General features: G+C 35.4%; 1 long non-coding RNA gene across 2 annotated transcripts in view; it reads right to left on the bottom strand.

Moving 5' to 3' along the window:
* Positions 1–14414, bottom strand: part of LOC121375266 — a 28637-nt gene extending 14223 nt beyond the window's left edge. The window contains exon 1 of one of the 2 annotated variants that reach the window (XR_005958297.1): positions 14396–14414. This is a non-coding gene — a long non-coding RNA (uncharacterized LOC121375266). Of the gene's footprint in view, positions 1–4978; positions 5019–14395 lie in introns of those variants that run through there. The other variant, XR_005958295.1, reaches the window with a different exon arrangement.
* Between the last annotated feature and the right edge of the window lie 1127 nt (positions 14415–15541).

Genomic DNA, 15541 nt, shown 5'->3' with positions numbered 1-15541 from the left:
AATATCGAGGAATTGTTTCTTTTTTATAACAACAAGAAACTTGGCACACTTATAAACACTACCCTCGTGAACATTTACAGATGTGTATTGAAACGCCCACTGACAACCATGGCTGCCATTTTGTTTCCGCCATTATATGATGTATGAACCTATATTTTAATGTTCAATGTTTATAAAGGTATTTGCAGTTGCGAAAACGACACGAGAACACAACGACGGTTCGTATGAAATATTGTGCTCTGTGAAAGGGCCACCAGATACGGATGAATTGTATAAAGACCGTTAATATTACGAATTATTCACCTCAATTGAACGCGTCCAATTTCGTCGATCATCCACTGAAGATTTTCCAAGATAAATGATATTTTTCTACTAGGAAATTAAATTATTTGCTTACAATCTTTTGCCAGTATATAGTTGAAAGTATGTTTACATTTCAAAGCAAAATTTACTAAATAAATGTTTTAAATCTTTGAGATTGTACCTTTAAAATGGCAGCATCACGAACAATAAAACAACTCCTGAACAGCGCTTGAATATTAAGTGGACATAAACGTGAAAAGGGGAAGCGGCTTTGCCATTCCAATTTCGTCACGAAATGCATTTACTTACTTGATTCTTGGCTTTGGGGGGGGCGGAACGTAGCCCAGTGGTAAAGCGTTCGCTTGATGCGCGGTCTGTCTAGGATCGATCCCCGTCGGTGGACTCATTGGGCTATTTCTCGTTCCAGCCAGTGTTCCACAACTGGTGTAACAAAGGCCGTGGTATGTACTATCCTGTCTATGGGATGGTGCATATAAAAGATCCCTTGCTGTTAATCGAAAAGAGTAGTCCATAAAAGTGGCGACAGTGGGTTTCTCTCTCAATACCTGTGTTCTTCTTAACCATATGTCTGACGCCATATAACCGTAAATGAAATGTGTTGAGTCCGTCGTTAAATAAAGCATTTCCTTTGTTTGCTTTGGGTTTGCCCATGTGTAAACAAAATTACTACTACTACTATAACTACTACTATTCTCCACCACCCCCACCACCACCATTACTACTGCAACTACAACCACCACTACAGCTGCCACTATCACTAATATTAATACAAGTACTACGCTACTACTACTACTACTACTACTACTACTACTATAACTACTACTATTCTCCACCACCACCACCACCACCATTACTACTGCAACTACAACCACCACTACAGCTGCCACTATCACTAATATTAATACAAGTACTACACTACTACTACTACTACTACTACTACTACTACTACTACTACTACTACTACTACTATAACTACTACTATTCTCCACCACCACCACCACCACCATTACTACTGCAACTACAACCACCACTACAGCTGCCACTATCACTAATATTAATACAAGTACTACACTACTACTACTACTACTACTACTACTACTACTATAACTACTACTATTCTCCACCACCACCACCACCACCATTACTACTGCAACTACAACCACCACTACAGCTGCCACTATCACTAATATTAATACAAGTACTACACTACTACTACTACTACTACTACTACTACAACTACTATAACTACTACTACTACTACTACTACTATAACTACTACTATAACTACTACTATTCTCCACCACCACCACCACCACCATTACTACTGCAACTACAACCACCACTACAGCTGCCACTATCACTAATATTAATACAAGTACTACACTACTACTACTACTACTACTACTACTACAACTACTATAACTACAACTACTACTACTACTACTATAACTACTACTATAACTACTACTATTCTCCACCACCACCACCACCACCATTACTACTGCAACTACAACCACCACTACAGCTGCCACTATCACTAATATTAATACAAGTACTACACTACTACTACTACTACTACTACTATTACTACTACTACTACTACTACTACTACTACTACTACTACTACTACTACTATAACTACTACTACTACTACTACTATAACTACTACTACTACTACTACTATAACTACTACTACTACTACTACTACTACTACTACTATAACTACTACTACTACAACTACTACAACTACTACTACTACTACTATAACTAATACTATAACTACTACTATTCTCCACCACCACCACCACCACCATTACTACTGCAACTACAACCACCACTACAGCTGCCACTATCACTAATATTAATACAAGTACTACACTACTACTACTACTACTACTACTACTACTACTACTATAACTACTACTATTCTCCACCACCACCACCACCACCATTACTACTGCAACTACAACCACCACTACAGCTGCCACTATCACTAATATTAATACAAGTACTACACTACTACTACTACTACTACTACTACTACTACTAACGAGTATTTTAGTTAATATCCATCAGAATAAAATTCAGTCTAGTTATTCTAAGCATAGTTAAATTAGTCTAATATTTTAATTTTAAATATGTTTATACAAATGCAAAATAAATTTGATTATGAATGGATAACTTTAGATGTTGTAAACCAAATCTGAACATTATGTTTTCAGTTATTAGTTGTATTGATCCAGTTCTTGGTTTTGAAAATCTCTGTTAACTCACGTTTGAGCAACCGGTGACAGGTGTTTGTTTTTGTTTTCTTGTGAAATTGTACTAGAATCCACTTGAATTCTCACAACTTCACGTCATGGGAATCCACGAGAATCCACTTTTTGGTCACGGATATTTTACATCTGACCACTTAAGCAATTCAGAATTTAATGCTAATAATTAAAATAATTAAGGTTAATTTGAAAATGATATAGAGTCAATTTCTCTATATACCACCTAAAAACTCCAGATATTCGAATATTTGAAAATACTATATTCGAATAGTAAATTAGCGAGCGAATATTCGAATATTCGGACCGAACACTAGTAGATAGTTGTGATTTCGATTATCCAACCGTCCCTGTTCAAAAAAAAAAATCACCCAATAAATAAAATAAAATAAAATAAAATAAAATAAAATAATAAAAATAATAAAATAAAATAAAATAATAATAAAATAAATAAATAAAATAAATAAATAGATAATTAAGTTGCCGACCGTCCGAGTCTAAAATAATATCACCAAGTTGACACGTTACCAACAAACGGATTTATATTTTTTTGCATATATTTAACTTCTGCATAATACTCGTTTGACAATTTAAATTGCGTTCGGTCTGTAATACTAGAACATACAGAAAGTAGAAATTTCCACGAAGATTATATTCATAGACTAGTTTCGTTACATACTCTGAAAGCCAAATCAACTTAATAGAGCGTAGCACAGTGAAAAATAGGTATACGTGCAACTAAAAACTAAGTTTCATTGACATTGAAAAAAAAAATTCGTTTTTAAAAATCGACCTAAACGTGATAACCGTCGTCGCCGTTGAAAAAGTAATACCTGTAGATAACAATTTTATCAAAATCAAGTATGCAAAAAACAATCTCACAGCAGACTCTCGAAGGATGAAAAAAAAAAAAGAGCAATAATTGCGTTCCCAACGTCCCACCCACTTCTCTGTGATAATTTGATTATTTATTTATTATTATTTTATAACATTAAGAATATGTAATGTTGTGCGTGTAATGTTTGCACTTAAACATTGCATCTACACCTATCGTTACTTATATTATCACAGGGTAATCAGTAGCCCGAATACTCAGACGGTAAGATAGCTAGACGGTTGCTGGCTTGCCCTGCAAAACTTTGAAGCGAAAGGAATGAACAGTTGGTATTGCGAAGCCATTTTGAATGATGTCACCTGCCAAATAGGGTTAACTGTCAGGTTGTCCTGTGCCAGGTTATACAACTTTTAAAGGAGCATTTGATTTTACCAGTTCTGCCAGTGGTCACGGTGCTTGTTACCAGAAAAAAAAAAGTTTCATCTGGGCAATAAATTTATGAGCTTTTATTGAATCCAGTATCATGGTCTCGAGTACCCTTGCGCGTGAAAGATATGTGCGTTGTGTGTAAAACTAAGCACTTCAAGCTTGTGGTTGTAAAACATTCTGTTATCTCAAAAATGAGCCATGAAAGTTTCCACGTTATTCAGTTAATATTTATTTGAGGTGTTGTAGTATTCATATGTATGGTTCATGTTTTAGTTGATCCATTGCAAACTTTAGTTTCAGGCATAGACAATGTATTTTAACACTGTCACTCGATTTTATTTGATGCAGTCCTTGTCCAATGCATTTTGTCTTTGGTTTAGAATAGTCTGTATATTCAATGTGTTTTTGATCTTTATAATTTATTTTATTTCCTAACATACTTTTTTCGTTGGCAGGCTACTTACGAACTGGTGGTAAAATGATAAAAATCCAATTTAAGTAATTGCAAACATTAGGACGACCAAAAACACATTAAAAACACAGAAAATGATATTCTGAACAGTATAGTCACTAAATTAGTGTGTGTTTGTTATGCAAGTTAATCGTTGAAAAGGTTTCTTAGTTTTCCGGAAACAAATTACACTGAAAAAAATATTTTAAGATGTTGGTTTAAAATAGAAGTTGGCGTTGTACTTGCACTGGCGTAGCCAGGATTTTAGATTGGGGTGGGGCAACCCATATTTGGGTGAGGGGCGGGGAAAACCCACACTATGTATGTATATACATGTATCTATGTATTATATTATAAAATTTAATACAGTTTTTAAAAAGTTTTACTGGGTGTTGGGGCATGCCCCCTCCCTACGCCACTCCCTACATCACGAGTTACCCTCCATTTATCAAGTGTATTTTGAAAATACTACAATTTGAAGTATGCTTTTACATAAGATTTATAAATAATTATGAAAATGGCATTCCATATCAGGACAGTGATTTACAGATAAAAATATACATGTATAAATACAGACATGTATAACGTAAAAAGGCAGACTAGGCTAAACATTCACATCGGGTACTGAAGTCAGTACGAACAAATAAGGAAATCTGGTGTACTTACATTTTCTTTTGTGCACTTTGTATTCTGATTTCGATCAGGGTTCACTGATTTTGTTGTGTATGCTTATGCTCTCTGTACATAGTCCTATACTATGTAACGAATGAACAGAAACTAAACATGCATTTTTCTCTGAAAGACTGCGATATGAAAAGTAAAAAGAAACAAGCTGGGTTTTTTGTTGTTGTTGTTGGGGGGGGGGGGGGGGGGGGGGTGGGGGAGTAAACGTTTTTTGTTTATTTTCTGTTTCTGGTTTTGTTTTTGTTTTTTGCGGTTTGTTTGTTTGTTTGTTTTGTTGGGGTTTTTTTAACATCATGTACAACGTAGTGGAGACTGAACATTTACATATTACAGATATCCACGAGTTTTATGGATCTGATACAAAACACGAGCGATTTTGTTAAACTTATTACAATATCACGTGCATCAGGACGTTTATTCAACGCCTCCAGATACCTCGAATACACCGAGATGTGACGACCGATTATAAAAATCTATAATCGATTGTGTGGGGAAACTATTATTGTTCCCACAGTTTAGATGATGTAATTGGTGTAAATATGTTTGGGTTGGTGTATGTTTTCATGTGTACATAACGAAATAAGATATTAAATAGTTATTAAAAGTAAGATTCTAAGTTGGTCATACATCATATTTACTCTACACATAACCTGCATGCATGCAGTGTAGCTTGTTAGTATGATACTTGGCACTTTAATACTACATCACGTATAACACTTTGACCGTTGGATCGATGCAAAAGCAAAATTACAAAGCATACCAAGTTTTTAAAAATACACCATAGTTTTATACTCATTTCTCACTGTGTTACGCTCTATTAAGTTGGATTGGCTTTCGGAGTATGAGACTAAACTTGTCTATGAATATACTTTTCGTGGAAATTTCTACTTTCTGTTCAGGTATTTTCTTGTATTACAAACCGAACATAATTTAAATTCTCAAATGAGTATTGTGTAGAAGTTTAAAAAAAATATCCGCTTGTTGGTGCCAACTTGGTGATATTATTTTAGACTCGGGCAATCGGCAACTTAATTATTTATTTGTTTTATTTGTTTGTTTATTTATTTATTTATTTATTGGGTGATTTTCTTCTTTTTCTAAACCAGAGAGACGGTTGGATAATCGAAATCACAACTATCTACTACCACTATTCAACTATACTAAATGAATCCTAATTGTCATAGCACAAATTGTTTCTTTATTCACCGAATCAATTTATGGTAGGCGAGACATTTAATCTCTTTTTCAGAGAGCGCGCGCGTGCGTGTGTGTGTTTGTGTGTGTGTGTGTGTGTGTGAGTGCGTGTGCATGTGTGTGCGTGTGTGTGTGCGTATGTGTGTGCGCGCGCGCGCGTGTGTGTGTGTGTGTGTGTGTGTGTACCAGGTGGAATCCGTCCAATTCAGTGGACAGTACAATACTGTTCGCCGTCGTTAACTTCAGATGACGAGGACAATCGAATCGTAAATCGAGAGATTCGTCTTAGCTAGTTAGACCACGGTTATTGTGGCCGTTGAGTGACGGGTGTAATGATCGAGGGCGTAGAAAAACAACAAACAGTTCAAATTAGAAAAGGGATAACAGTGTTTTAAAATTTACAGAAATTTAAAAATTAATAATAAACAGTTCAGTAAATATTTTGTATGTTGGTTGTTTTCGGGTGTTTTTTTTTTTTGGGGGGGGGGGGGGTTTGTGGGGTTTTTTTTATCAATCTTCTTACATTTTCGTAAAATATGTAGGGAGAGAATATAACTGATTACTTTCTTAAGATGTCAGCCTTATACTGCAATTTGGCCTGAGCAGGATAAAGTCGATATCTTATTTCTTAATTTTATAATAAACTGTCTTCAAAACCGTCTTTAAAAATCGAAACTATCAACTGGAAACAAAATATAGATATTTATCTACTCATATCTTATGTATTTAAAAATTTCCCAAAATGTTGGCGGTTAGACCACTAGGCACACTGACGTAGCCAGTGTGGAGGGCCATGAAAGACATGCAAGACAGACCTAAACACATGCAAGACAGTTTCTTTCTTTGTACATTTTCTTCTTAAAGACTATCTAAAACACAACGATAATAAAGCGAGAAGCTGGTATTGCACAACAGACGTTTATTTTCCTCAATAATATTTCTCTGTATTTCATTCCCTTTATAAAAAAATTCTAGCTAGTAATATTTGTAATTATATAATTGCATTCTTTGTCCCTGGACATGTTAGGTTGGACCAAATTTTTTTTATTCTAGGTGGTATGGGTGCTGAGATATTGGTACTAATAGGTTTTTATATGGCGGCCATCTTGAAAATTCTATTTAGCCGACATAATGTAATTTGGGCAAGTGGTTCATATTAAAAGTTATGGCAATGGACAACTTATGGACGAAATTTGATGTTTTTATCTGGAATGTCCACATCATTTTATTGGGCTGCTTGAAAAATATACTGAATACAGTCGCCATTTTGATGACGTCATTTGAGCATGTTTCCCTCACAGGAATTCTGGGTAATTTTCACTTGCGAGATCGTCAGGACATATATTATCAAGAAATACCAAAATTAGCTGGTAGTACGGTAGTTGCCACTTGACCCCCAAAAATGAGCCTCAATCTGCACGCCTATGTTATTACACACACACACACACACACACACACACACACACACACACAAAAAAACTCTGTATCGTTATTATGCTTCTGTGTGAGGATAACAGTTGATGGTCGCGACATGGCCTCAGATCACAGTTATCTTCTTCATTTTCTTTTTTATTAAATTATTATTTATTAAAAGGTAAAATTAACATTTTCAACTTTTTACTTCCAATATCCTCTAAAATAGCATAAAATGATGTCTGATGTTACTACATGACATTAAAGGGACATTTCTGAGTTTGCTGCATTGTAAGATGTTTCCGACTAATAAAATATTTCCACGATTAAACTTACATATTACATATATTTTCTTGTTTAGAATATCATTGTCTGTATATTCAAAGTGTTTCTGGTCGTCTTAATATTTGTAAGAAGCCCAAACTGGATTTTGTCTTCAAATAATTTCGTACGTACGAACAAAAAATATTAAGGAAATAAAATGAAATTTTACCTAGTACAAATATTAGAACGATCAGAAACACGTTTAATATACAGCCACTAATATTTTATGCAGAAAAATATACTCGATATGTAATTACAATCGTTAAAAAGGCTCTGTTAGTCGATAACATCTTGAAAATTGCAGCAAACTCAGGAATGTCCCTTTAAACTTAAATGTTGTTAATCAGTACCAACGTATCACGTGGGCATACACTTTGCTCTACGTCACCACAATCTTGAAAGTACAGCGCAGGTTCCTTTTGCATAGAGGCGTCGGGTTTCTTCCAGGGCCGGATTATGGGGGGTTCCCAGTTGCACGGAACCCCTCCCCCCCCCCCCCCCCCCGGTTAAAAAACCAACCCCACCACGTAGATCTAAATTGATGTCCACGTAAAATTTATAATTTCAAATTATAAACATTTACACATTGTTTCCCCTAGGACATAACCTAAAGCATAACCCGCCCCTGTCTTCGTACAGCGATGGTTAAGTTTAATGTCATGACTGGACTCTAGAATAATCAAACTAAAGTTCTGTGGCATCAGATTTAGGAAAACAATTTATACTTTAAACACAGTAGCAGGCTACCATTTGGTCGTCGACGATTACACACAGTCCCCTCTATCCCTCAATACAACATATCAATAAGCGGAGGGCTAGAGGTTGTACTATACCAACTAAAATCCCATAGACGACTATGTTTTACGTTACTGTTTAAAAGTATACATTTATCGAAAATGTAATTCACTACTGTTTTGTATCTACGTATACCTTTTACAATATATATGAAGTATCAATAAAATAAATTTAAAAATATTTACCCGTTTTTAATATATTTGCAATAAAAAGTCGCGTTTTCCCCATCGCTTGCCAAAGAGCCTCTGAACTCCAAGAGTTAAGTCGCGTGACTCCGTGACACGCTAACCGGCATAACATGAAAGCGTGATTGGCAGCCTTTCAGACATTTTATATGGAAGTGGAACACATGGGCAGCCATATTGGTTGTGTTGTGTCACTCGGAGAAAAATTCAAAGTATGCTTGGATGTTTACGTTAACAGATAAAATAAAACATTTATTTAATTTATGGATTCATAAATTACAATAAGGTATGTATTTAAATTTCTATGTAAACTTGTGTAAGTTGCTGTGCAAGGTTGATCAATACAGCGGTGACAGACACACGTTGACGGGTGATACAAAAATACGTTGACCGAGGCTAGCAAAAGTATACTTTTAGTGAATTAATTCAGAGTTGTTGTTTTTTCATGTCATATTGTTATCTACCAGTTTTATACATAATTATATTCACAATCAAGATATGTTGCTTTAACAATTGTTTTATGAATTAAATTAACGTTGTTTGTTTGTTTGTTTGTTTACAAACATACCCCAACACTTGTTTCAAGACGGTGAAGCGCAGACTAAGGTGACATGAGTGTACAGACTATTTTTAACCAAAGAAAAAATGTATTGAACATGGACTATACCAAATAAAATCACATGGGTGACAGTGTTAAAATATATGCCTGAAACTAAAGTTTGCAATGGATCAATTAAAACATGAACCATACGTATGAATACTACAACACCTCACGTAAATATTAACTGAAGAAAGTAGAAGCTTTCATGGCTCATTTTTGGGATAACAGAATGTTTTACAACCACAAGCTTGAAGTGCTTAGTTTTACACACAACGCACATATCTTTCAAGCGCAAGGGTACTCGAGACAATGATATTGGATGCAATAAAAGTGCATATATTTATTGCCCAGATAAAACTAGTTTTTTTCTGGTAAAAAGCACCGTGACCACTGGCAGAACTGGTAAAATGAAATGCTCCTTTAAAAGTTGTATAACCTGGCACAGGACAACCTAACAGTTAACCCTATTTGGCAGGAGACATCATTCAAAATGGCTTCGCAATACCAACTGTTCATTCCTTTCGCTTCAAAGTTTTGCAGGGCAAGCCAGCAACCGTCCTAAAGTCCGTCTAGCTCTCTTATCGTCTGAGTATTCGGGCTACTGATTACCCTGTGATAACTAACTATAGGTGTAGACGCAATGTTTAAGCACTCGTGTAGGAAGCGGGGGGACGGGGGGGGGGGGGGCACTTTTCAGATATTTTGCTTTATATTTGCTTTATAATGATGTAAAAGTGTGTAAATATAAGTGTGCCCCCCACCCATCCACCCCGCCTCCCACACACCTTTTGGCATCTTCCTTCGCCACTGTAATAAGTATAAACATTGTAATGCACAACATTATAGATTCTTAATGTTAAAAAATAATAATAAATAATTAATCAAATTATCACAGAGAAGTGGGTGGGACGTTGGGTTCTCAAGTATTGCTTCTTCTTCTTTTTTTCATCTTTCGTGAGTCTGCTGTGAGATTGTTTTTTGCATACTTGATTTTGATAAAGTTTTTATCTGCAGGTATTAATTTTTCAATGGCGACGACGGTTATCGCGTTTAGGTCTATTTTTGTAGCCTATACCCATTTCTCACTGTGTTACGCTCTATTAAGTTGAATTGCCTTTCAGAGTATGTAACGAAACTAGTCTATGAATATACCCTTCGTAGAAATTCCTACTTTCTGTTTAGGTATTTTCTAGTATTACAGACCGAGCGCAATTTAAATTCTCAACCGAGTATTATACAGAAGTTTAAAAAATACAAATCCGTCTGTTGGTCACGTGTCAACTTGGGGATATTATTTTAGACTGACGGTCGGCAACTTAATTATTATTTTATTTTATTTTATTTTTATTTATTGGATGATTTTGTTTTTTTTTGAACAGGGACGGTTGGATAATCGAAATCACAACTTTCTACTAGTGTTCGGTTCGAATATTCGATATTCGAATATTCGCTCGCTAATTTACTATTTGAATATAGTATTTTCAAGTATTCGAATACCTGGAGATTTTAGGTGGTATATGGAGAAAATTACTCTATATCAGTTTCATATTAAATAATAATTATATTACTTATTAGCATTAAATGCTGGATTACTTAAGTAGTAAATGGTCAGATGTAAAATATCCATGAACAAAAGGTGGATTCTCGTGGATTCTCGTGGATCCCCATGACGTGAAGTTGTGAGAGTTCAAGTCGATTCTAGTACAATTTCACAAGAAAACTAAAACAAACACCTTTTTAACAGATATAACTACTATTTTGCATTTGTATAAACATATTTAAAATTAAAATATTAGACTAATTTAACTATGCTTAGAATAACTAGACTGAATTTTATTCTGATGGATATTAAATAAAATACTCGTTAGTAGTAGTAGTAGTAGTAGTAGTAGTAGTAGTAGTAGTGTAATAGTGGTAGTAGTAATAGTAATAGTAGTGTAATCGTGGTAGTAGTAGTAATGTAGTAGTGATAGTAAAAGTAGTAGTAGTAGTAGTGGTGCTGGTGGTGGTTGTAGTGGTGCCAGTAGTATCAGTGATGGTGGTAGTAGTAATAGTAGTAGTAGTAGTTGTTGTTGTTGTCATTTTGTTTTATATCTGATTTACAGATGGGCAAACCCAAAGCAAAGAATCAAATCGTGAAGCGGCCAAAGCCTACAGTAAGTAAATTAACAAATAAGCATTTCGTGACGAAATTGGAATGGCAAAGCCAAGATAGAGGGTTAGTGAAGTCGGTGTAGTGGTTTTACACCTACCCATTGAGTCGTTGAAACTCACTCTGGATGCTGGCCCAATACCTACAAGCCTTATATGTCCGATGGAAAGAAAGAAAGAAATGTTTTATTTAACGACTTACTTAACACATTTTATTTACGGTTATATGGCGTCAGACATATGGTTAAGGACCACACAGATTTTGAGAGGAAACCCGCTGTCGCCACTTCATGGGCTACTCTTTCCGATTAGCAGCAAGGGATCTTTTATTTGCACTTCCCACAGGCAGGATAGCACAAACCATGGCCTTTGTTGAACCAGTTATGGATCACTGGTCGGTGCAAGTGGTTTACACCTATCTAATAAAACAGATATTGCAGAGAAAAAAAATCTGACAATGGCGGAAACAAAATGGCCGCCATGGTTGTCAGTGGGCGTTTCAAAATGGCTCCACATCTGAAAATGTTCACGAGGGTACTGTTATAAAAATAAAAAAATCCTTGATATTTGCACACTTCGCCTAAACTAAAAAGCCATCTATTAAAAGGAGGTAATGTCACAAAAATATAATTTATTTTCAGCACATAACGTTTTCACTCTTTATTTTCAGAAAGTACTGAAGAAGGCACCTGTCAAAAGGCCGAGGCTACCCCCTCTCAAAGTCAGTAATTAAAAAGGTTTTAAATAGATAATTATCTCAACTAAATTTATTATTCTGTCATGACAGATTAATGAAAGCACATTGTTTGGCTTTGCTTTCAAATTAGTTTGATATCATTAATGAGGTTCCTGAGTTTAATCATTTACATTTTATCCCTATTTATATTCATGATCTTTTTTTTAAAGTCACAATTACCATTATGTTACATATATAATTAATACATTTTATCTGAGTGAAAATATTCATATATGAATTGAACTAATTATATAACGACACTCCAGCACAAACACACATTGGCAATTAGTCAAAGATCAACAAACAAATTCTAAAACTAGATGTGAAAAAGTCGCATTTATGACGTTACAATAACGCATATCAAAAAATAACATACCAAAATAAATATTCAATACCACACACACACACACACACATACACACACACACACACACACACCTCCACTCCCTACTAAAAGAAAATAATGTTTTGTCATATCATATCAGTGCAACTAAATTCAGACGCTTGGTCGCTGAAAAAAATTCGAATATCATGAACTTCCATCCCCCCCCAAAACAAATAAAACCCCCAAAATAAACCAAAACAAAATTAATCTTCATTTGACCAGTTCTATTATTTGTATTTCAGAGTGTTCGAAGCTCGGGTAGCTTAGCAGTGTCGAGAAACAGGTTTAACATGGGCAACTGCCAGTTTGAATCCTGGCAATTTTGTGGACAGTACCATACTGTTCGCCGTTGCCGTTGCGAGGACAATCGGATCGTAAATCCCATACAATTTGTTTTTAATCATATGGAATCACTGTAAAATCAGAAATGAACATAACCTTTATTTAAATATCCATAACCCACGAGTGCTGATACAACATCGTTAACTGCGTGCTCTGTGTTAGAATCATTAACGGACCGGTTCCTTTTATTGGTTACTTAATGGCGTCATCAGCTGCATGATGACATTTGTGATTGTTATTCTGATTAAAAGGTTGACAATTTGCTATTAAAAACACAACACACAGTTTAAATTAGAAAAGGGATAACTCAACAGTGTTTTAAAATATACAGAAATTAAAAAAAAAATTAACAATAAACAATTCAGTAAATGTTTTGCGTGTTGATTGTTTTTTTGGGGTTTTTTTGTGGGGGGGGGGGGGTCAATCTTCTTACATTTTCGTAAAATATATATAGAGAGAGAGAGAGAATATAACTGATTACTTTCTTAAGATGTCAGCTTTATACTGCAATTTGGCCTGAGCAGAATAAAGTCGATATCTTATTTCTTAATTTTAAAATAAAATTGTCTTCAAAACCGTCTTTAAAAATCAAAACTATCAACTGGAAACGATATTTATCTACTCATAATATCTTATGTATTTTAATTTCTCCAAATATGTTGGCGGTTAGACCACTAGGCACACTGACGTAGCCAGCGTGGAGGGCTATGAAAGACATCACACACACACACACACACACACCTCCCCATCACATCTTTCTCTTCCCACCACCTTTTTTATATTTGTCTGTTGCAGACTATGGATTAACCCACCCACCCCCCATTCCCAACCCTTTCCTCCAATATAAAATCCTATCTACGCCAGTGTCTATACTACCCCCACCTCCGACTTCAACGGACCAAAGGGGCGGGATGTAGCTCAGTGGTAAGTCTACAGCGTTCGCCTGATGTGCGGTTGATCTAGGATCGATTCCCGTCGGTGGGCCCATTGGGCTATTTCTCGTTCCAGCCAGTACTCCACAATTGGTGTAAAAAAAAAAGGCCTGTGGTATGCACTATCCTGTCTTGAGATTGTGCATATAAAAGATCCCTTGCTGCTAATCGAAAAATAGTAGGGCTTCATGAAGTGACAACAGATTTCCTCATTATCTGTGTGGTCCTTAACCATATGTGCGACGCCATATAACCGTAAATAAAATGTGTTGAGTGCGTCGTTAAATAAAATAGCTCCTTCCCTTCAAAGGACCTAAATGACAAAACAATCAAACACTTACCTCCATTGATATATGGGAAAACATCACAGTAGTAGGCCTAAGTATTAGATTCACGCACATTTTACATTTATACCCATTTAAAATAAATATGCATATGAATGTCAAACAACGACTCTGTTCACACATTTCTGAAGTTAAACTTCATTTAATTCAGAAAGTTCGTAGTATCGCTTTGACATCAATAAGCATATTAAAACGACAAAGCATTGTTGACGTCATTCAAAGGAATCTTGACGTTTGTATGGTAACCGCTAAAGTTTCCGGATATTTTTGGAAATTAACGGAAAATATCGATATACCATTGAAATGTTTGTGGGTGAGTTGACAGGTGTGAGTTGAATATACAGTAGAGTATCCGGGGGGGGGGGGGGGGGGGGGGGTCCAGGGGTCCGCAACAAAATTGTAACAGTTGTTCTCTAAGAAAGTGACAATCATAACAAAATGAACCACTGGTGTTTACCCGGTATAATACTTATTAATAACAAAACAAACAACTAGCATTAATAAAATGGCACTAATAAGTAACTCTTTTAACTTAAACAAAAAATCAAAGACCAAAGTGTTTAACGTGCAAATTCAAAGCAAGCTGTTGTAGCGCACGCCTGTCCTGGGCACAGGTGGCGGCCTCGACCGGCTCCTCCGTCCAGGACAAAAATCAAAGCTTATAACCGGTCATTTACAATGTAGCTATGGGTCACGAAAACGGTACTCGTTGTGATCAAGTGACAGTATTAAAACTATTTGTGCCAAATAAGCGGCTAATGAATACGTTTTCATTGAGAAAATTAAATTTTAATTTTTAAAAATTGAATATACCATTATACAAAATAAACAATCGAGTTATTAGACGTGATACGCTTCAACAGTCAGTAGCGCATTTTAATTTTAGCGTCAGTAACGGATGTGGTCCGGTCTAGACGAGCATGATTTTGTGGTGCCAATGTCGCTTCGAATGCTTAGATACTTAACACTTAATTAGTATCTATGATAGATATTCCTCAAGTCCATTTACCGCAACTTCATACGCTGGCGTGAGGCCTGTTAATACGATAATTACTAATATATAGGGACACATGAATGCATAAAAATTATATGATAAATGGTGTTAACAATGAAAACTAAAAATCAAAAGAAAAGGAGTTAAAG

Source organism: Gigantopelta aegis, chromosome 6, assembly GCF_016097555.1.
Source record: "Gigantopelta aegis isolate Gae_Host chromosome 6, Gae_host_genome, whole genome shotgun sequence".
In the NCBI taxonomy this organism is placed as follows: domain Eukaryota; kingdom Metazoa; phylum Mollusca; class Gastropoda; order Neomphalida; family Peltospiridae; genus Gigantopelta; species Gigantopelta aegis.
This window is presented reverse-complemented; position numbering and strand designations above follow the sequence as displayed.